The sequence below is a fragment of the Polypterus senegalus genome, chromosome 1 (genome assembly GCF_016835505.1).
Source record: "Polypterus senegalus isolate Bchr_013 chromosome 1, ASM1683550v1, whole genome shotgun sequence".
NCBI classification, from domain to species: Eukaryota; Metazoa; Chordata; class Cladistia; order Polypteriformes; family Polypteridae; genus Polypterus; species Polypterus senegalus.
The window spans coordinates 69,454,365-69,476,076 of NC_053154.1; the positions used below are offsets into that span (position 1 = coordinate 69,454,365).

Sequence of the window (21,712 nt, forward strand, 5' to 3'; positions counted from 1 at the left end):
TGCACGTTTTATGATATGACTACTAATGAATAAGTCAATGTCTGTGTACAGTTTGGATATTCGTACTGAATTTTTCATTGAATTCCTTCAAGTATTGGAATTTTCTCCCACTGACCTTGAAATAGTCTAAAATAGTACCCCATTTGAAATGTGTCATTTTTAACCTTCTGGTAGTGATTCCTAGAGGGGGACAGGACCACCTGTAAAGAATCAAATATCAAAATTATATTCGTGATCAGCAACTTCAAAATAGCATGCCATCCCACATGCCCATATTACAAATACAGTATCTTTTTTTTGCAAAGGTTTAAGAAAAAGAGTAACTTTGACCCCTTGTATTTCAATATAAGGGGATTCCCGGGAGGTTTGATGTAGCAAGCACAGCTTCCAAGTCCTGATTATTGTTTCTGAAGACAACTGTTGAATTAATTTTTATCTTAAGGGTGTAATTTCCTGCACAAAGTATATTATAAAAATTGACAAAAAAATAGTGTCCTTCAGGTCTAAAGGATAAAGCCTACATTAACTAGACATCAAGATGAGTCGAACTGTATCTCATACGTGGGGGTTTTCACTGGGTGAGTCAGGAGGTGGCGCAGGATAAAGAAAATCTGTAATTTCAAAGCATTCATAAGTAATCCTTCAAAACAACTATTTGTCACTCCAAAATGCATTTAGAGAAATTAACAATAGATGCCCAATTGAATGTAGGCTAATAAAATGGCACTATTTTAATTGTTATCTGCTGTTACAAAGAGTTGGTGGCTGGGCAGCACACGTGAAACATTTCATTGGTCATCTTTTCTTCCCCCTTCATTCCTAACACAATATGCACTGTCGGTACTTGCTGCCAAAACACTAACAATAGTTTCCGATTTAAAAGTACCGAGGTATGCCACTTTAGTAACGCAACATCTACGCTATGAGTAATTTTAAATTGTTCCGTTGGGCGTGTACATACGCGAACAGTTCTGCAACATTCCACACATGTCTAAAACTCTTCGCCACGCCCTACGACCCTTTGCACTGCAACAGCACCCCAGCCACTCGCTAACTTTTAGATTTGATCAGGCATCATTTTAGACGGCTAATGTGCTGTAATTCCCTGATAGACAATGCAGGGGTCCTCAGAAAGGAAAAATATACGCTATTTTCTTTTATAAGCCTTCAGTAAAAATGATTAAGAAAATGTACGTATGTTTCACATACACAATTTAGAATGCGGCACATACGACTCTTCAGCACAATTTCTGAAGTCCCCGGCGAAGGTTTATGGATGCCATTTTGGCTCAAAGATGGGGGTATCAGTTCTTTCAGAGGGTTTGTACGGTTTGAGCCAAGATGGCCGAACTCGTGAAGCAGATGCACACTTGATGGTCTGTAGAAACTGCGCAAGCGTGAGCCGTCAGGCCTGTCAATCCTCCCAAGTTAGCCGAGCGAGAGCGAGAAAGTCGGCAGGATAGAAGAACAACAAGACGAAGGGAGTGAGTGGGAGTCTTTCCAAATGGAGCAGCAGACGGGAAGATAGAGAAGAGCGAAATCTCGTCCGTACTCATCAGCTACCAGGTAATGCACCACTCGTTGTGTTGGAAACGGGTAGACGCATTTTGTGTGTTTGGTTGGTTTCGAGTCCTTAGTTGTTAGACACCGCGCACAACTCTTCTTAAAATAATGTGACAGGGACCGGGGCTTGGTATGGTGCTGGAGAGCTCGGCGGTGTCGGTATCAGTTTCTGACATAAGTTGTTGGCCCGGCCGCCTTGGCGACGTGGGGCATGTTTGCGGAAATATAGCTCAGCTGAACACTACCAGTAAAACGGACCATCCCCCTGCCTGTCTTTGGTTTTTATTTGGGAATTGGGGTCTAAGCGACATATTCTGCAGTCTAGTGAAAGGGAGCCCTCTTCCTCTCCAGCAAACACTAATAAAAATGACGGGAAACCTAAGTGCTTGTCGAGGCGTTTTAATCAATGCTATTTGTAACCATCGACTGGCTCTAGGATAAGCCGGCTAGTCTGATTAAACTGAGTGTTGCTTGACCGAACCATTTATGCTCACCCCCCCATAAGAAAATACGTAATTTTTTTTTCGTCTTGGAAGATGTAGGGAGAGTTAAGTTGGATTTGACAATACAGTACTCTGCTCTAGCAAGAGTTTTTGATGCCGTCAACAATACTTCATATTTAATGGATCGTTAAATATCCACAGTCAGCATGCTGCTCGTGGCAAGGCAGTGATGCAAAGTACATAATGGAAAGGATAACAAATTAGGCAGTTGCTTGTGCCGCTGTGCCAAAGGAGAACTAATTAATGGAACTGGTCAAAGAGTAAAACTTCAGTGATTGCATTAATTCCAGGCCGAAACCTTAAAACGTATCACAGAAGTTCATGTATGTATGTATGTATATGTGTGTGTATATATATGTATGTATGTGTATATATGTGTATTTATGTATGTACTGTATGTGTATACAGTATATATATATACACACATACAGTATATACATACATACATACACAGTGTAAAATATTTTTATTACCAAAGAGCGTTTTATTTAGTCACAAAACTTAGTGGCCAAGGAATGATAGGAGTCTGTAATTGAAAAATCACGATGGTTCCTATGCTTTAAACTCATTTAGTGGGTTGCAGGAAGTTCTTTCCTTTCCCATTGTGCAGCCTCTTGCAGTTGTGAATACTAAAATGAATGGTGCTTTTTTCCTTCCAAAGTATCCTACAACTACAAGCTATATGTAAAATGATAGCGAGAAGTTAACTGATCTGTCTGAAGGAGGTTTGTACCATGGCTTTAATTTTCTTTCACAATAGAAACATAAAAGCACTGACACCTTTTGATACAGCATCTAAGATGAAATATTTAGTTCATACACATCTGTTTTACAAAGACCTGCAATCTCAGACATGTTCCATGCTGTTTTTTTTTTATAGTGTAAGTGGTCGAATTATCTTAGCTACTGTAGACAAAGTAACTTCTTAAGTGACATACCTGGCTTGGAAAAATTAGAGAGCTACTAGCCTTAGCTAGTTCTATTGGTTTCAAAATGCTTACAGCCATTCAGCCCTCTGAATTTCATGAATATATGACATCTGTCCATTCCCTGTAATCTTATGTTGATCTAAACATGTTTAGAAAATTACTGGATGAACTTAGCAATGCTGCTAAAGAATTCATGTGTTTGCTTATTCTTTCCACAGCGTACAGTTAATGTTTGATGGGTTTGCTCCTTAAAGACATGAAAGATTATAATTATTTGTTTTTCATTAGTTTAAGAAGTCGGATTTTATTAAGTGATATCTAAATGTTAAAATATTTGTGGACTTGTCACAGAGGTCATCCATACAGAATATGTCCACTGTGTTCACTGATGAAATGCGCAGTAAATCTACTGGGTTCGCCATTGTTTGCTGAGTATTTTCGTAGAATTTTACCATGCAGCTGTCTTGAAAGAACATTTTTTTTCCAGCTCCCCATGATGTTTTGTGACACCAATTTGACATCATAGAGCTGTAGCAGCCATAGACATGCATATTGTAAGTGTACTCCACCCCACAGTTTAAGTCACTACCCCATTTGCTTCATGCATGCGTGATGCAACTCTTGCATTTTTTATGCACTCCATATGCATTTTTTTATGTTAGCTGACCATGATGAGAATACTGTGAGTACAGCTTCTAAGTATATAATACTGATCTAGTCATGTCATGTGGCTAATGTCATATGCTAGCTGAATGTATACACATGCAATTTACTATGTGGCCAATGATGATTAAATTCAAACTTTAAAGGAGCTATCCCTTCTGCTCCCTGAGCCAGCGTATGCATTAGTCAGTATGAAATAGTAATAAATCTTTATTACTGTTGTTATTATTTCATTTGCATTTCTCTCTTGATCGGAGAAAGAAGTGTGAAGCATCTGCAAATAGACTGGAAATGAAGAAGATGTGCCAGCTGTTTGCATGCAGCTGCGCAGCATTCTCAAGACGGCCAAAGTGCAGGTTCAAAAAATGCTGCATGACAAACCTTGGTGCATTAATCACAGTGAAATCCCCAACAGTTATTAAACTGCTTCATGTTTTAATTATCACTATAAATGTATAATGTAGTATTGCATGCATAGCGTACTTATTGAGCACCTGCTCTGCTGTACAGAAAATTCAAGGGAAGGTAATCTTTAGTTCATTGTAGTTTAAATTGTTCATTGCTTATCTTTGCAAAACTTCAGTGTTGTGTACTGTAGTTAGTATTTGACAACATATGTATTGACTTGTCATTTTGTTTTTTGTTGTATGTCTTCACGGTTTATTGTGCTAGGTCAGAGATTGGCAACCTGCGGCTCTATGACTGCATGGCTACGGCTTTTCCAGAACGATAAACACATTCACATTTTTATGTCTTAACATATTATTTGATAATACTTTCGTAAAGATCAATAATTTATTTGTGGGTTAATATTATTTTTCATTTAGATATTTCTTTATATGTGAATCAGTCGGCCCGTCATGTGTTTCTGTTGCGTTTAACCTCTTAACTGCATAATCTACATCTTCCTCAGAGTCATTCTGCTCGATGAGATTACATCTTCGATCAAATCATATGCTCTCCTGAATTGTCTTCAGCTCCTGAGATTGGATGTATACGTCGGCATTTATTGGGATTCCTAATTCTTTCATATACTGTTTGTTATTAATTATCACCATACTTTCCCATCCTAGGTCTTCATAAACATTATTATATTTTCTTCTATTTGCATATTATAGCCAGCTGAGTTCGGAGTGGTGAGTACATTTTGCACTGCTCGCTCAGCACGGTTACAGTAGTGAAGGGCAGAGGACTGCAGAGCTGAATGAACTTTACTCAAGAAAGCAGATGTGAGGGTGAAGATTGTTACTTCAGAACTGAACATTGCTGTAATATTAGTCACATTTGCGCTATTACACATCCAAGTCATTTTAAACTTGGGCGCAAAACTCTATGGTTCTCTTAACATGTCTAATTTGCAATTTGTAAAGTTATTCAATAACAAAGAATCAAATCTCAAAAGTAATTTTTTAACAAAAAAAAAATTCTTCTGGAAAATAAAGAAAAAAGCAGTGACAGAATTAAAGCAAAATATGCAACAATCAACAAGTTTTGCTGTTTCTCATTAGATTGCAAAGTACAGAAATGTTTTCACAGGTGGAGAATATGTAAAAAATGCTTTTTAAATTTAGCTAAGCATCTCTCCTTTTACTTCAAAAATAAAGAAGATATTAAGAAATTAAGGACGCTGCAAAATACTGTTCACCACAGAATCATTAAGATGGATAAGAATGTGACAGATCAACAGAGTAATGATATAAAATTGGCATCTTCATTTTCTTTGGCATGTGACGAGTCATGACGTGAAGGAAATCACACAAATTAGCCTTCTGGGAATGTATGTTTCCATGTAAAGGTCTCCATGAAGAATTACTGGATTTGATGCCTCTTAAAGGACAAACTCAAGGTGAAGATATCTCTGCAGCAATTTTGGAATTTTCGACTTTTAGGGAAACGGATACCAATTTAGCGATGGCAATCGATACAGATGGAGGACCCAGTAATAACGGGTAAAAATAAAGGCTTTGTTACTCTCTTCTTACAAAACTACTTTTTTTTTTTACAGATGACTTTAAAAGTGGAAATATGTTGCTTTTTGAAATTAAAAAAAAAAATCTGAAAGTGTCATTGATAGCAAGTTCTTTCTGGTAACTATTATTAAAATGCATGGTTCATTTACTGGTTGCTTCAGATATTTCAGAGATGAAAAGTCCACTCTTTTGTTCTTGACAAAACCACTTGTGGCAAATGCCAATCAAATAAATTTTTCGCTCATTTCCAACAGTTGACAGAGCTCAGTTTGAACTGCAACTAACAGACTTGAAAAGCAAATGTTTGTGGTCTTCAAAATTTACATCTTTAACAAGTGGAGCTAGAAAACCTGGAAAAAGAAAAGCCGACTTTAGACATGAATTACAAATGGATGAAACTTTCCAACTGTCGAAAGGAGGACCAACTGATTTTCGAAATTTGGAACAGACTATCATTGTCAACTCAGAATAGTAGTGTTTGGAATTCTGATGATTTTGGGTCCACATATTCTTATGAGCAGTTGTTCTCCCAACATGAATGATATCAAATGCAAGCTAAGAAGTCGGCTTAATGATGTAAGCTTTGAATTATGTTTACAATTGAAGACTTCCATCTACTCACTGAACATGAAATAACTCTGTGAATATGCAGTGTCAGAAGTCTCATTAAATTTTTCTTTATTTACTATAAGTCATGCAAATACTTATTTGGCAAACAATTTATCTTACTTGTTGCAGGGATATTCAGTGTCTTTTTTAAATCACTGTTTTATAATTGTGCCTTATTTCATACTTTGGAATTACCTATTCTTTTCTTTTTCATTGGTTTATGTATCTTCCCCAGTACATGCAACTGTGGTGTATGGTAATTGGCTGTTGAGTGGAGCTGTGCAAATTAGCCATGGGAGTCAAAAGCAAGGTGTGCGGTATCCTTTGTTTTAAGCGCACTGTAGAAAAAACTTGACTAAACCTTCTTAAAGTGAAGGCCCAAAACAGGTCAAACTATACCCTTAAAGTTAATCAGTGCAGGCCTTCTGGGAGATCATTTGGATTGTTTGGTAAATTAATATTCAATTTTGATTTTTATACTTGACAGACTGCTCCCAATTCATAGCTGCATTGTGACTAAACTTACAAACACCCATAATCATCCTTTCTTTAAAATGTCTGTGGTGGACTGACTGTCTTTAAAACTGAATAGTAAAATCAGTGACCTACACAAAATGATGAACAATTCTCAAGGTTAACCTTCAAGAAAATCATCTGTAACCTCAGCTGGCACCACTCTATCTCTGAAAACAATCATACTCCAGCAGATAAAAGAAGACTTTGTGGGACACCTTTCCCTATGATACCACAATTCACTTTTACATTTGCTTCAAACCCACTTATTTCAGTTCGGAGGAACAGATTGCTAAAATGCCTGTAAATGTAATATCAGAGACTTTTTTAAATTGTGGATTTTTGACAACACCCCTCTCCAACACATTTTCATTCTCCTCACTGAATCTGAAACTCCCTGGTGTTAAATTTAAAGGGGAATCCCCTCTCTTTTTTAAAAATTATTTTAAAGCCTTCCACATAGTAGAATATTAGCAGTTTATAGCCCTGTTTATAGTTTGATTGAAACCTCTGTGTGTTTGTTGTTTGTGCAAGATGCTGAAAGAATTAAGAGAAAAACTGCTGAAGAAATTAATATAAATACAGTGGGTCTATCAGATCTAAACCCCATACATTAGCAGTTTTCCAGAGTGGTTGTATTCATACATTCAGGCCACCCCGAATGTGAGAGTTAATCACTGGAGATTTACAAATTAATTCTGAGTAAATGGGGCTTTAGGGCAGATAATAGCGTTGAAACAACCACATGACCAAACATTTAATTACACATACTGTACATGATTAGTTGCTGCACAGCCAGAAGTGAACACAAGATTTTCTCAGGTTACAATTCTCATACATTTAACACTAGAATTCTTGAAGCCTACAAAAAACCTCCCTGGCCCACCTTAAATTCCTTTACACCTCTCCATCAGCGTCTTTTGTGTTGTAAATGTGTCGATCAGCACAGGCAGTAAGCAGACTCTTGTCCCATCTCCCACCGACAGAGCTCAACTCGGGCAAAAAGCGTTCCTAGCTCAAGCCTTTTTTATCTTGGCGTGAGGTACTTGGAGTTGTATAGGGTAAATAACATACAGTATCTTTATTTGGAACACATGCATTTCATATGTGTTCCATGTCTACAACAATCTATGTACCTGTAAGTGTAGGATGACAGGTAATGCAAGAAATGTTGAACGCATACCTAAAACACAAACTGTTTTCATGTTTCAGTACTAACAACAAAATTTTGACACAAAGCAGTGAGCAGCTCTTATTGTTACTATTATAAAATAAAAACATACATTTGATTTCAGTATGTAACAGCTGGTGTAAATTTATGGTACTAGTAAAGGTTAGTTTTTTTATTTATTTTTTTTTTATTTTATTATTATTCAGTTTTATTCTCTCAGTCGCTTTCACGCTCCCCCTGATCTGACACTGCTGTCTTCAAATAAAGATGTGCTATAAAAGAGGTGAACTCAGATGAGGATGAGCAAGGCATGCCCTCACTAAGTCCGCAGTATTCCTGATGGGATGATCATATCTGAAGATCATACATTAGAGACAACAAGATCAAGCTGTTCACAAGATCTGAACGAAGGTCCCCATTACACTTGCACTCCTCCACACTACTTGGTTTTTGTATGGCATGTTAATGCAGTTCTCTGAGAACTGTGTCCTCAAGTTTTTGTTGAACATGCTTAATTCCGGACATCTTGAAATAAAGCGCATTAACTCAGTGTAAATAGAGGTACAGTCAAGAGGATGTAGATGATGCGTGCATGTGACTGAGAATTGTTAGTATGCATTTTGCGCTCTGCCTAGTTCCAGACACGCGAACTAACTTACATGCTGCTGTGAAATTCAAGTTATGCTACAATTTTTCATTTTTCACTTATTTAAATAATTTTTAATTTATTGACATTGTAAGAAAGGTGCTATATAGCACCCGACCCGACACCGATTCACATGGGAGGCATGGGTAAAATAAAACAAATATTTATTTTTCTTCAGCTGTAGGGACTACGGGGAAGACGTGCCCTCCAGCTGAAGAAAAACAATACAGTCCCAAGCACAGTACCACAATCATCAAGCACTTTCACTTCTCACCACCACTCCTCCTTAGCAAGCTTTGTCCTCCTTCCACCCGACTCTGGCCGCTGAGTGGTGGTCACTGGCTCCCTTTTATTGGGTACCCGGAAGTGCTCCAGGTGGTTGATTGCCAACATCCGGCTGCACTTCTGGGTAAGGCGAAACCAGTGCCCAAAAGGGGCCAGCTGCTCCTGTTGCAGCTCCCCCTGGTGGCGTCTGCGGAACCGCAAAGAGCTGCACAGAACTCCAACCCCCATGAAGCCCTGGGAGTGTCCGAGGCACCGCTGCAACCAGGGAGGCTGCCATCTAACGTCCAGGGGGAAATACTGTGCTTCCCACCCTTGTCCTCCAGGCAGATGTGGTAAAGGGGCGCCCCAGCCATCCGTCTCAACATACATAGTCACATCTTTGAAAGTTCGTAGCTTTATCTATAGGAGATTAGGCAGAAGCAGTTCCTGTCTTTACGAAGAGATTTAAATCACTTCTGCTCATTTGATTTGTTTACATTTATGATTGCTTTTTGTTAGCAGATGCCTATTTGAGTGGTTTAGTTTTTTTTTTTAATAAATCTAAATTTTTGTGTTTCCCTTTAGTTATTGCAAACTAAACATATGCCGTTTATATAAGTTGTTTGTGGTCTAATATTAAATCAACTGGTTTAAAACATCTAAAACGGTGAATTTTTGCTTTTTAAGTAAGAATAGTTTATGTTCTAAATTCATGTAAAATTTGATAGAATTTTAATGTGTATTAGTGTTTTTTTCTTTCTTTTTCTTTTTTTTTTTTTTTTTTAAACCAAATTTTAACATTGCTGTGATAATACCAAAGACCTAGAGCTGGGTGATATGGACAAAAATATTATCACAATATTTTTTCTGTATCGATTAATTTCAGTAATTATCATGATATAGTTTCATATTCCGGTTTCCATTTTAAGAGTATCCTAATATATTTTGGATACAGAATGTTTCCTTAAAAATACTGGAATGTTACTGATTGTCAAGTTTTCGGAATGGCTGCTCTTGTAGTAGCTCAAATTAACAAGGCAATTTATCAATGTAGGAAAACCGTGTGCAAAACAGTTTAACAGTGCAATATGTTAAATTTCAAACATAACATAATGCATACCAAATCTGCATTACTATCTGCAATAAATATCTGCCTTTGTTCCCTAGCACTTAAAAACCTCAGGTACAACAGTACCTAAAATAATTTGGGGTCTCTTCTTGTATTTTTTTTTTCTATAAAAGCAACACACATTCTCTCTTGTACACTAAGGGTTTTTCGCTTTTTAGCGTTAAGACTAGCCTATTCACTGTCTCGGGCTTCATATATTATTAATTGATAATTAGCCTAGTAGAGGAGGCCCCTCAGTTGCAGTAAATTGTAATTTCAGTATTGAACATTTAATCTAAGCAACACAATACCAAGCATATTCACAACTGTAAATTAACTAAACTAATAACCTGCACTTACTGATTGCGTATGTCCGAAACACAGGGTGTCCTTGAGCGCCATTGCAATAGTTTCTGTCGTGTGATCCATGATAAAATGTGTGTGTTTTGAAGACATTTGCTCTGTAAATCCCTTTCCATGTAAACATAGTGAATAGTAAGAGTTATGTAAGGCTCTGATGTCCGACTACACCATAAGTCTGTTGTAGTGACAAAGTATATTGCATCTTTTAACGCAGCCTCTAAGTTAGCTTGACATTCATCATAAAACCTAGGGTCAATTACTTTAAACAGTTTTCTGAAGCTTTCTTTTTCTACAACACTCACTGGCATAATGTCTTTTGCTTTGAAGTCTGTGATGTCCTGATGCCTTTTTGATTTTCTGTTCTGTGTGTTCATAGAGGCAGTTGATGACACATTTGACTGCTTTAACAGCAGCACTGCTCAAAGTCTTGCTAACCACATCATTTGAGGATTCTTTTTGACATTCAGCATATTCAACTGGATGATGTTATTTTTTAAGGTGGTGGAATGGGTTTATTTTATTAGTCTTTACTTGGTCTGGTTGGCAGCATATTTTGCATACTGGCATTATTTGTGCTTGGTCTGATTTGAAGTAGCCAATCCACTTTCAAATTTTTGTCGTGTGCCCTTTCTTTGGTATTACGTCTTCCTGAGCAATTAATAGATTTTCCTCCTTGGCTTCACTTACTGGGATGTCCACGTTGCACACCACATTTCCCATACTCCCGACCATGTTGCTAATGTTTACATCTTGGCTTCCTCGTGGGGGATGGGCATATTTGCAAAGTCCATCATGATTGACTGTTATGCAGTCATTTTGCAAAGCCCCCGTGCTGTGTGACAGACCACAGGCACTGTCTGTTGCAACACATTGTCTTTTAAAACTTAATATGGGAAAGACAAGTTATCATTTTTTTTATTATTATTAATAGCCTACTTTTTTCATCATTATTGTCAAGTTTTTCCTCCTACAATCAAAAATAATTTTTTTTTCACCCAGCACTATGAAAACCATGGCAGTTTTGGTCACAATCATGATAATGCAATTTTCATATTGTCTCAGTGGCGTGGCCAATCAGTGCAGTGAAGATTGGAATTCTTTGAGTGCAATTTTTTATACATGCATATATAACTAGTTTGTGGCTATCTATATGTCTGCCACATTTGTTGATTAAGGTAAAGTGCCACAGTGGTTAGCTGTACTGCCACACAACTCCGGTCACATTTTTTTGCATAGTGGTCAGACATTTCATTAGCACACTTAAAAGGCCAATGCATCATTATAATTCATGCAAAACTGGTTCAGTTCCTTTTTCCTTATTGACTTCAGTGCATTTTGCCATGTTTGGTGAATTTCTCAAACATTTTCACAATTTCACCAAATTCATGGAAGAACAAACTCCATGAGGTTTGCTCATCACTAATCCTCAAATTTAAAATATTACATTTTTTTAAGCGGTCGAATCCTAATGCTGTCAGTGAGCTTGCTTGCTAATTTTAATGTCTACATTTTTGGATATATGATCTGATTATGAAAACATTCCCTGGATTACTATGTCAGTCTGTGGTAAGTTTTAGGAAGCATTTTAATTCCTGAGATTTAAGTTCCTTCACAAAATATCTCAGTTCTGCTTACAGCATTCCCAAGATACTGTTAATCAGTTTGTATCAAGTGTATTATGAAAGAGCTAGGTTTTGTATCATATCAGAAAATGGGCTGTTTTGTACAGATTCTGAGTTTGTTTGCAATCCCATGTGACTTCAGTTTCCTGTGTATAATGTGAGCTGATTTTTCCAGACATATCGATTTAAGAATATTTTAGGAAAAAACATCTACTGTATTCTGTATTTTTTTTGAGCATACAACTGGATAATGGATGTCTATTATACAATATGACTAAGGTAAATTTTTTTTCTTTTTTCCATGGCTGTTTTTCATATTGGTTGCCATTGGTCACCATTGTTTCTTTTATCTCAGTTCTACATAAAAGTATGGGATTAAAATTTTTTCTCTGTCACTACAAACTACATGGATAAGTAACATGGACAAGTATCACTTTTAGGTTGACAGATGTGCTTCAGTATTCAGTTTAGACTAAAAAAGTTTATTTATAGTTTTTACTTTGACTGCTTCCAAAGAAAATATATAAAGGTCTTTCCCCCATCATTCTTTGGTCAATAGTCCCGTTTTCAATTTAGAAAGTCTTTTCTCTTAGTTTTTAAGTTTCCGGTTTATGTGCCTGCTGATAATTCCAGAAGTAACTACTTAATATTTTAGCAAAAAAGCGTGCATTATTTGACAGAATAATGGACGTGTGGATTACCCAACGTAAGTAATGTGAGATTTTTTTTTTTTCTGTGGACTTTTTTTTTTTTAAAAGAAACCTCATTTGCTTCTGTATAGCAGTAGTCACCATTGGCTTCTGTTATGTAATAAACTTCTTTCTCTCTACTCTGTACAAAATCATGAAATTAAAATTATTTTTCACACCACCACTACAAAGTAAATGGCATCAGAGTAGAGTATTTCTATGAATCAAAGCTAGCTATTCTTGTTGAAACAAATCTCAATTACCATTTTTGTGCTTCACTTTCTTTTCACTTGTTAGTATTCCCAACCATAAATTGCTTCTTTTTGCATTAAGCAAATGTCACATTATATGTTTTCTAGTCGGAGGGAATATCAAATTTGGTAATCGCAGCTGCTGATTTCATCACCTGAGCATGTCATATTACACATGTAAACAATTTTCCAGCACGCTTTTCACTTTAACAACACTTTCTTTCATATTAACAAAATATTGCAGGCAAGCTCCATTTTTTGACAGCCAATAATGTGTTGCTTGAAAGCCAGTGGGAAGACATTAGAGATGCAGCAAATTAATTTGCACTCTCAACCCTTTTTTCCATTCTGTTGTGGTGTTTAAAACATTTGCCATAAGACAGACGAATGTCTCTTCTGTTTGTCACGTCCAAAATACCCATGTTCCTAATTTGTGGCTTTGTTTATATGAGTTATATTTCTGGGTGATCATTCATTGATTGTCAGCTCTAACATGCACACTAGCCCGCCACTCTGACTTAACACTGGTTGGCTGAATTGATGGGTATGTCATACTACATAACAAAAAGTCACGGAAATGTGTTATGACGTGCATTTCAATTGAAATGGGAGATCAGAGGGTATAACGGTGATGCTATCAATACATTCAGAGTGTGGCGCTCTTCTGTTTGTTTTGTGTAGCTGCCTTCACACAGCCTCTCCGCTGCTTTATAAACGAACGGCATATAAAGCCATCACCTTGTCAATTGTGTAATGCGTTTTTTGAACAGGTTTGATGCATGGAAGCGATCACTCGTACTGCGTTCAGTAAGTTCATGTGAGCTGCTCTCTTGTGTGATGTTGCGATCTCCACGGCTTAATTTAATGTTAAGTAAGACCCAGCACTTAAAAGTTTCTGGCTGCACTCTGGTTGTAATATGACGAAGCTGCGCGAGGTCACTTTTGAGAATGCAAGTATAGTTGTCCAGGAGAAAAGCAATCTTGCCTGAAATCAATGGCATCATTTTGTAGGGTCTGTCCCTGAGACTTATTACTTGTCATTGCGCAGCAGAGCCTTACTGGAAATTGGAGGCATCTGAATTGAAATGGGAGATCAGAGGGTATAAAGGGGATGCGAGGAATACATTGAGTGTGGAGAAACTCTAGAGACAGGATGTGTATTAACTTGTGGATTTTTCTGTGATTATTTGGTGGCAGTGTGACGAAGTTGCTTCGGAAGACGGCGTTAGCTGTGGAACTCAACTCAGAGCGAAATGAGGTGAATGGGAGGGGAGATGATGACGTCAATCCCCCACAAACACAGTCTCTCTGAATTTGCATAAGCACAGCCCTTCACCTGCAATTTGAACTTAGTTACAAAGTGATCAAAACTCTCATTTATATCCTGCGTCCTCTCATTAAACTTGTATCCCGCATTACCCGTGTGTATGACAAACGCCAGCGGCAGCCTGTCTATGAACTTAATTTAAAGTTTAGGTTTACACCATGCTTTGTTTTCGAAGTAGCAGCACTCCTGAATATGGTTGTAAATGTCAGTCGCTCGCTTCTTATTGTTTCGCTACCTTCTCAATTATATAATGCATGTTTTCTTCAGCGCTTTTTGGAGCTCTTCCTGGTTTTCTACGTACTGCGTTGATAGTCAGTTCACGTGATTACGTGGGAGGCGTGATGATGCCATACGAAACTCCGCCCCGGCCATCCAGCTCAACTCCATTACAGTATATGTAGAAAAATAGCTTCTAGTTATGACCATTACACGTAGAATTTCGAAATGAAACCTGACCAACTTTTGTAAGTAAGCTGTAAGGAATGAGCCTGCCAAATTTCAGCCTTCTACCTACACGGGAACTTGGAGAATTAGTGATGAGTCAGTGAGTGAGTCAGTCAGTGAGGGCTTTGTTTTTTATTAGTATAGATAATCTCATGATTAGAGTGTGCGTTGGCATCACCGCTTTAGAAACAGAATTGCAGAAGCAAATGTTTGGGGGTGTCATAACTCTATCCACAGCACCTACAGTGAGCATGTATCCTTAACTTGAAATTAGTACCAAGACTATTTTCAGTTAACTTTTGTTGTCACAAGCATGACTCAAAAAAGCAGCAGGCATGGCTTTTTAAATTGGAACCTTTGCTATATCAAAGCGGATGTATTTAGTAAGTTTTAAACAGAGCCCGACATATTAATTATGTGACAGAAATGATTGGCTTGCAATGGGGTTGAACTGATCAACATCGGCAGAAATGATGCCAGTCAGTCACCAACATTTACAGTGATTAAGTTTGTCAAAACGTGCAGGATTTAGTGCACACATAAACTGTGTGATCTCAAAGTGGAGGCAAGTGCAGTTGATGAAACTTCTGATTTAATGAAGTTAGTAAGCCTTATTTGTTTTTAGGGAATAAATATATACTTTGTGTACATATCATATACAGTGCCAATGTCAAAAGATTGATTTCTAAGCTTATCTTGCATCTGTTTTAGTATAACCAACAAATTTTAAGTGCTTTCTTTTCTTTAAGAAGTAGTAAATCTGCTTGTCTCTTTCAAAAGCAATTGTATCACAAATATTGAACATGTAAATGCTTACACTATATGAGTCTTTATCTTGTGTGTTCTTCATATTAAAAAAAAAAAAGAATGCATCAGAATGTAGGTCAGTGGCTGTTAGCGCATTCCAAACAGGTTTTATAAATGAACTGAATGGGCTGTATAAATATGTGCATCTGCCCTCATTGTTTTTGTCATAATGTTACAAGTACAGCACCCTGTCTTTAACTGCTATTCCACTTGCGTGATTAATTTACATTATGATATTGTAGATTTACATTATCATTAACAACTTTTGAAAACCAGTTGTTCAAAGTATATGCTACTTGATTCCTGCATAGACTGTAGCCTGGTTTTTGAAGAAATGCGTTCACCTTCACGGGGAGTAAGATGCAGATTCATTTTAGTGTTTTAATTCTAAAGCATTACATAGTAGTTCTCTACTAATAAAAAAAGAACCTATTAATAATTGTCTACGGCTGTCAAATTTTAGAACTGTTTCCAAAAAAGTTGGGTTGTTGTGTAAAATGTAAATAAGAACAGAATGCAATGATTTCCATAATAGACTATAAAATAATATCCCAGGTTAAGGTCATCGATGTCTCCCTCTTTGACATGCTGAACAAGTTCTATGGAAGGATTGAGCCACTGAATTATACACCAGGGAAGAAACCATACCCCCAATCCCCAGTGAATTTGGCTGAGAGGGTTATTAGGGTCTCTCTCCACCCTCCATCGAGGACATTTTTAAGGACAGATGCAAGAAGAAAGCCCTCTGCATTGTGAGAGACTCCTCGCACCACTCTCATGAACTGTTTGATCTCTTGCCATCTTGGTAGGAGATATTGCTATGTAAAATCAAGAATAGTGAGAATGTGCAATAGCTTCTTTCCACAGGCAATAAGACAGCTAAACTCTGTGTAACATGCACATAACAATCCAGTTTTATACACCTAATTATTTTTAACTGTAGTATTTGACTATTTTACATAAGTGTTGGTTTGGCTTTGTGAATTTAGCATGTCCTGATTTACTTTTTTGTGTTGTTTTTTCCTTTCCCTTTTTGCACATTTTCTGGTCTTGAGTAATGCAATTTTGCCCCACTGTATTTTAGATATGGCTGCAATGACAGTAAACTTGAACTTGAATATTTAATTGAAAACAGTACGAAGACAACATATCAGATATTGAAACTGAGAAATTTTGTTTTTTGAAAAATATCTGCTCATTTTAATTTAATGCCTTTCGCACATTTCAAACAATTTGGGGTAGGGGAATTTTTACCCCTGTGTTGTGTTCATTTATCAACACTGTAAACGTATAGGCACTGTGGAGATCAATTGTTGTAGTTCTGAAAATGAACTGTCCCAATCTTGCCTGATAATTGGATTTCAACTTCTGAACAGTTCAGGGTCTTCTTTCTTGTATTGTTTGTTTCATAATGTGCCAATAAGTGACAGGTCTAGACTACAGGCAGGCCAGTTTAATAGCTGGACAATTTTACTACAAAGCCATGTCTTTGGAATAACTGCGGAATGCAATTTGGCATTATCTTGCTAAAATGAGGCATTCCCTGAAAAGATGTCTTCTGGATGGCAAGATACTGTATGTTGCTCTAAAAGCTGTATATATCATTTAGCATTAATGGTGCCTTCCCAGATGTGCAAGTTACGTATGCCATATGCACCAATGCACCCACATGCTATCACTGATGCTGGCTTTTGAACTGTGTGATGATAACAGGCTGGATGGTCCCTTTCCTCTTTTTCCCCAGAGGATGGTGCACTGCTGATTTTCAAAAAGAATTTAAGATTTTGATTTGTGAGACAGCAGGACATTTTTCCTCTTTGCCACAGCCTATGTTAAACAAGCTCAATCACAGATAAGGTTGCAGTGTTTGAGGATCATGTTTATACATGGTTTCTTCTTTGCATCCTAGTGTTTTTAAACACATTGCTGCCTGCTGGCCCGAAGAGCACGGCCATCCAGTATTAGTTTTACATTAGTAATGTCCTTTGCATAAAGGGATTTTTATGGATTCTCTGAATCTGGTAATAATGTTATGTACCACAGATGATGATAATTTTGCACTTTTATTTTAATTAATATTATTCTTAAATTGTTGCACTATTTTCCAGCACACTCTTCTGAGAGACTCTGCCTTGCTTAGATGGTCTTTTTTAATACCCAATCATGCTACTAACTTGTTGCCAATTTAATCTAATTAGTTGTGAGCTTTTTTTTCTTTCATGAATTCTGAAACAACCAGCCTAAATGAGGCAGGATCCTATTTCCCTCTTTACAGATTCTGTGAAAATAGTTTTAATACTTATTTTTCTTTCCACCTTTTTGATTACATCTTGCCTGAAGAAAGGGACTGAGTTGCCTCGAAAGCTTGCATATTGTAATCTTTCTAGTTAACCAATAAAAGGTGTTATTTTGTTTGACTTCTCACCACATCTTTGTTTTAGGTATTAAGTGTCAGCAGCTTCCAAAAGACAAACATTGGCTGAGATAGCTAAGTATGCTTTCTGGACAACAGAAATGCTCTGTTAAATGGTTATTCTCAAGACATAAAAGGAAAAATCAGAAAAGTTGCAGTTATTTCCCATTATGTTTAATGAGAAATGAAGTCAGCTTTTGCTTAACAGTTTTAATTAGGAATGTGCTATGTGGTAATAAGTGAATGTGTGAATATTCTATTAGCTGCAATAAAACAGAAAACTGTTTTACCACAAGTTAGAGAACAACAACAACAACATTTATTTATATAGCACATTTTCATACAAACAGTAGCTCAAAGTGCTTTACATAATAAAGAATAGAAAAATAAAAGACACAATAAGAAAACAAAATAAATCAACATTAATTAACATCGAATAAGAGTAAGGTTCAATGGCCAGGGGACAGAAAAACAAAAACTCCAGACGGCTGGAGAAAAAATAAAATCTGCAGGGATTCCAGACCATGAGACCACCCAGTCCCCTCTGGGCATTCTACCTAACATAAATGAAACAGTCCTCTTTGGATTTAGGATTCTCACAGAAGGGCTTGATGATGATGATGGTCACGTAGACTTCTGCCTTTAAATCCATCCATCGTTGTTGGAGCATCATGAAGCTTTGAGTAGGTGGAGGTGGCGCAGGCCACCACCACAAAGAAACCGGAAAAGAAACAGAAAAGAGAGTAGGGGTCAGTACGGATTTTAGAGCCACCATGAGTAGTTATTATAAGGAAATTGAACATACAGAGTATCAGGATTAAGTTAAATTAAATTAAATTGAAGTTATAGAAAGGCCATGTTAAAGTAATATGTTTTCAGCAGTGTTTTAAACTACTCCACTGTATTTGCCTGGCGAATTCCTATTGGCAGGCTATTCCAGATTTTAGGTGCATAGCAGCAGAAGGCCACCTCACCACTTCTTTTAAGCTTTGTTCTTGGAATTCTAAGGAGACCTTCATTTGAGGATCTGAGGTTACGATTTGGAATATAAGGTGTCAGACATTCCGATATATAAGATGGGGCGAGATTATTTAAGGCTTTATAAACCATAAGCAGAATTTTAAAGTCAATCCTGAATGACACAGGTAACCAGTGTAGTGACATCAAAACTGGAGAAATGTGCTCAGATTTTCTTTTCCTAGTTAGGATTCTAGCAGCTGCATTCTGCACTAGTTGCAAACGATTTATGTCTTTTTTGGGTAGTCCTGAGAGGAGTGTGTTACAGTAATCTAGTCGACTGAAAACAAACGCGTGAACTAATTTCTCAGCATCTTTCAGTGATATAAGAGGTCTAACTTTACTTATGTTTCTTAAGTGAAAAAATGCTGTCCTAGTGATCTGATTAATATGTGATTTAAAATTCAGATTACAGTCAACAATTACCCTAAGCTTTTTACCTCCATCTTGACTTTTAATCCTAATGTATCCAGTTTATTTCTAATAGCCTCATTGTATCCATTATTGCTAATCACTAAGATTTCAGTTTTCTCTTTATTTAACTTGAGAAAGTTACTATTCATCCATTCTGAGATACAAGTCAGACATTGTGTTAGTGAATCAATAGAATCGGGGTCATCAGGTGCTAATGATAAGTACAGCTGTGTGTCATCAGCATAGCTGTGGTAGCTCACATTGTGCTCTGAGATAATCTGACCTAACGGAAGCATGTAGATTGAGAATAACAGCGGACCCAGGATAGAGCCTTGTGGAACACCATATCGGATATCATGTGTCTTCGAGTTGTAATTACCACAACTAACAAAATATTTTCTCCCTGTCAGGTAGGATTCAAACCAATTTAAGACCGTGCCAGAGAGGCCCACCCATTGACTAAGGCGATTTCTAAGAATGTTGTGATCAATGGTGTCAAATGCAGCACTCAGATCTAAGAGGATGAGAACAGATAAATGGCCTCTGTCTGCATTCACTCGCAAGTCATTTACTACTTTAACGAGTGCAGTTTCTGTGCTGTGATTTGTTCTAAAACCCGACTGAAATTTATCAAGAATAGCATGTTTATTGAGGTGGTCATTTAACTGCATAATGACTGCCTTCTCTAGAACTTTACTTAAGAAAGGCAGGTTAGAGATGGGTCTAAAATTTTCAAGAGCCGAGGGGTCAAGATTATGTTTCTTACGAAGGGGTTTAACTACAGCAGTCTTAAGACAGTCTGGAAAGACCCCCGTAAAAGAAAGTTATCTAGCACATAGAAAGGTATTTGTAACATACTGTATTGTTAACTAAACATGTTTATTTGAGAATTTAAACCTGTACTTAACCAAAGAACATATACTGTATTACTCAAATAGAGGAAGTGCAGAACAGTGCCAAATAATGTGAAAAATGGCCATGTACAATTGTATGTTTTTGAGACATTAACTTTATATAATGCCTAGTAATATGGCACAAAAGTAAGCTTCAGGTCATTCTGTATCTCACAGAGTATGTGTCTTAGGTATATTGATGTATCTATAACTTTTGACTGTTGGACGTGATTTGCTGATATTTAGGATTTTAAATATTTTTGCATTGACCAAGGGGTATAAAATTAGTAGAATCTCTTCAGGTTTAATAATGTATTTCAACTCTGTGGGCCTTCTTAACATCATGAATTTTTAATGAATGTGTAGTCTGTAATTTCATCTGGTTTGTTTGTCGGTAGGTTAAACCAGTGTTTGTTTATCTCTTGGTCTTTCCATTTTTGCTTCAGTCAGGATTCAGTTTATTTATGGATACAGTAACATTTTTGCCTTAGATTTTTGAAGAGTTGATTGGATAAGTAATGTAATAAGACTTTGTGTAATCTTGAACAAAAATGTCTGTACTGTATTTAAAATGATTATCAAAATTGCTGTTATTTTTAATGGATATTTGGTGACTGTATGTTACTATTGGAGACAAAAACACTGAAATTTTAGGAGTAATTATTCCTTTATAAATAATATAATGTTGCGGAAGTTGCCAAGTCTTCGGCAGTTTTTGAATGTAAGCAGTTGTAATTTTCTGTGATAAATAACAACACCAGTACTATTTTTGATATAAAACCACAAGTACATTACTGAAACTCTGCACTAAAATCCATATGCTTTATACTGAGATTTTTGTCTTCTGCAGTGGGTGATCAAATAGATACACTATAAAGAAATGTATGTACTGAGATTTTGAGGTGCATACATTTAATGATGGGCGTTTTATTGATTTGATTGTAGAAAACCTGTGTTCTGACAAAATTCTTAATCAGGTATTAGTAAATAAATAATACCTGTAAGTCAAGGAAATTGTGAATTTAAGAGTAACGTACTCTTAGATTTTATTGGAGGCCTTCTGGTTTCATCAGTTATGGGAGATGGACATCTAAGATGATGTTCTGCTGGCAGTGCTTATATTGCACTTTTTTAATCTTTTTTTTTTTTTTTTAAATATGTTCGAGATATCCTGTATTTCATTAATCCATGAGGAATCACGTAAAAGTACATTGACACGTGATGATGAGGGGAGACCTTAAAGAGCAGGAAAAAGCAGAAAAAGATCAGTTGAAGTCTGGTCTCAAGATCAAGTTCATGATGTGGCCTACAGCTGGCTGAGCTTAAGGAGACAGGTGAAAGAATGGATTGCTCAGGAGATCCCGATGCAGCATCCACTCCTGCCAACAGTGAATGTAGGAATGGGAATGGGAATGGGAGTGGGCCAGCAATGAAAATTCACCAATTTCAAGTGGCATATCTAAACCCAGCAGGGACTAGTCATCTCCAAAGTCAACCACTACCAACACACCCTGTGGGTGAACAGGATCAACT

At 36.9% G+C, this 21,712-nt stretch overlaps 1 protein-coding gene across 3 annotated transcripts in view; it reads left to right on the plus strand.

Moving 5' to 3' along the window:
• Nucleotides 1-1,095: 1,095 nt before the first annotated feature.
• Nucleotides 1,096-21,712, plus strand: part of pi4kb (phosphatidylinositol 4-kinase, catalytic, beta) — a 106,721-nt gene continuing 86,104 nt past the window's right edge. The window contains exon 1 of one of the 3 annotated variants that reach the window (XM_039750357.1): nt 1,096-1,566. The gene's annotated coding sequence lies outside the window, so the exon portion shown is untranslated. The remainder of the gene's footprint in view (nt 1,567-21,712) is intronic. The other 2 variants (XM_039750372.1, XM_039750364.1) reach the window with 2 other exon arrangements.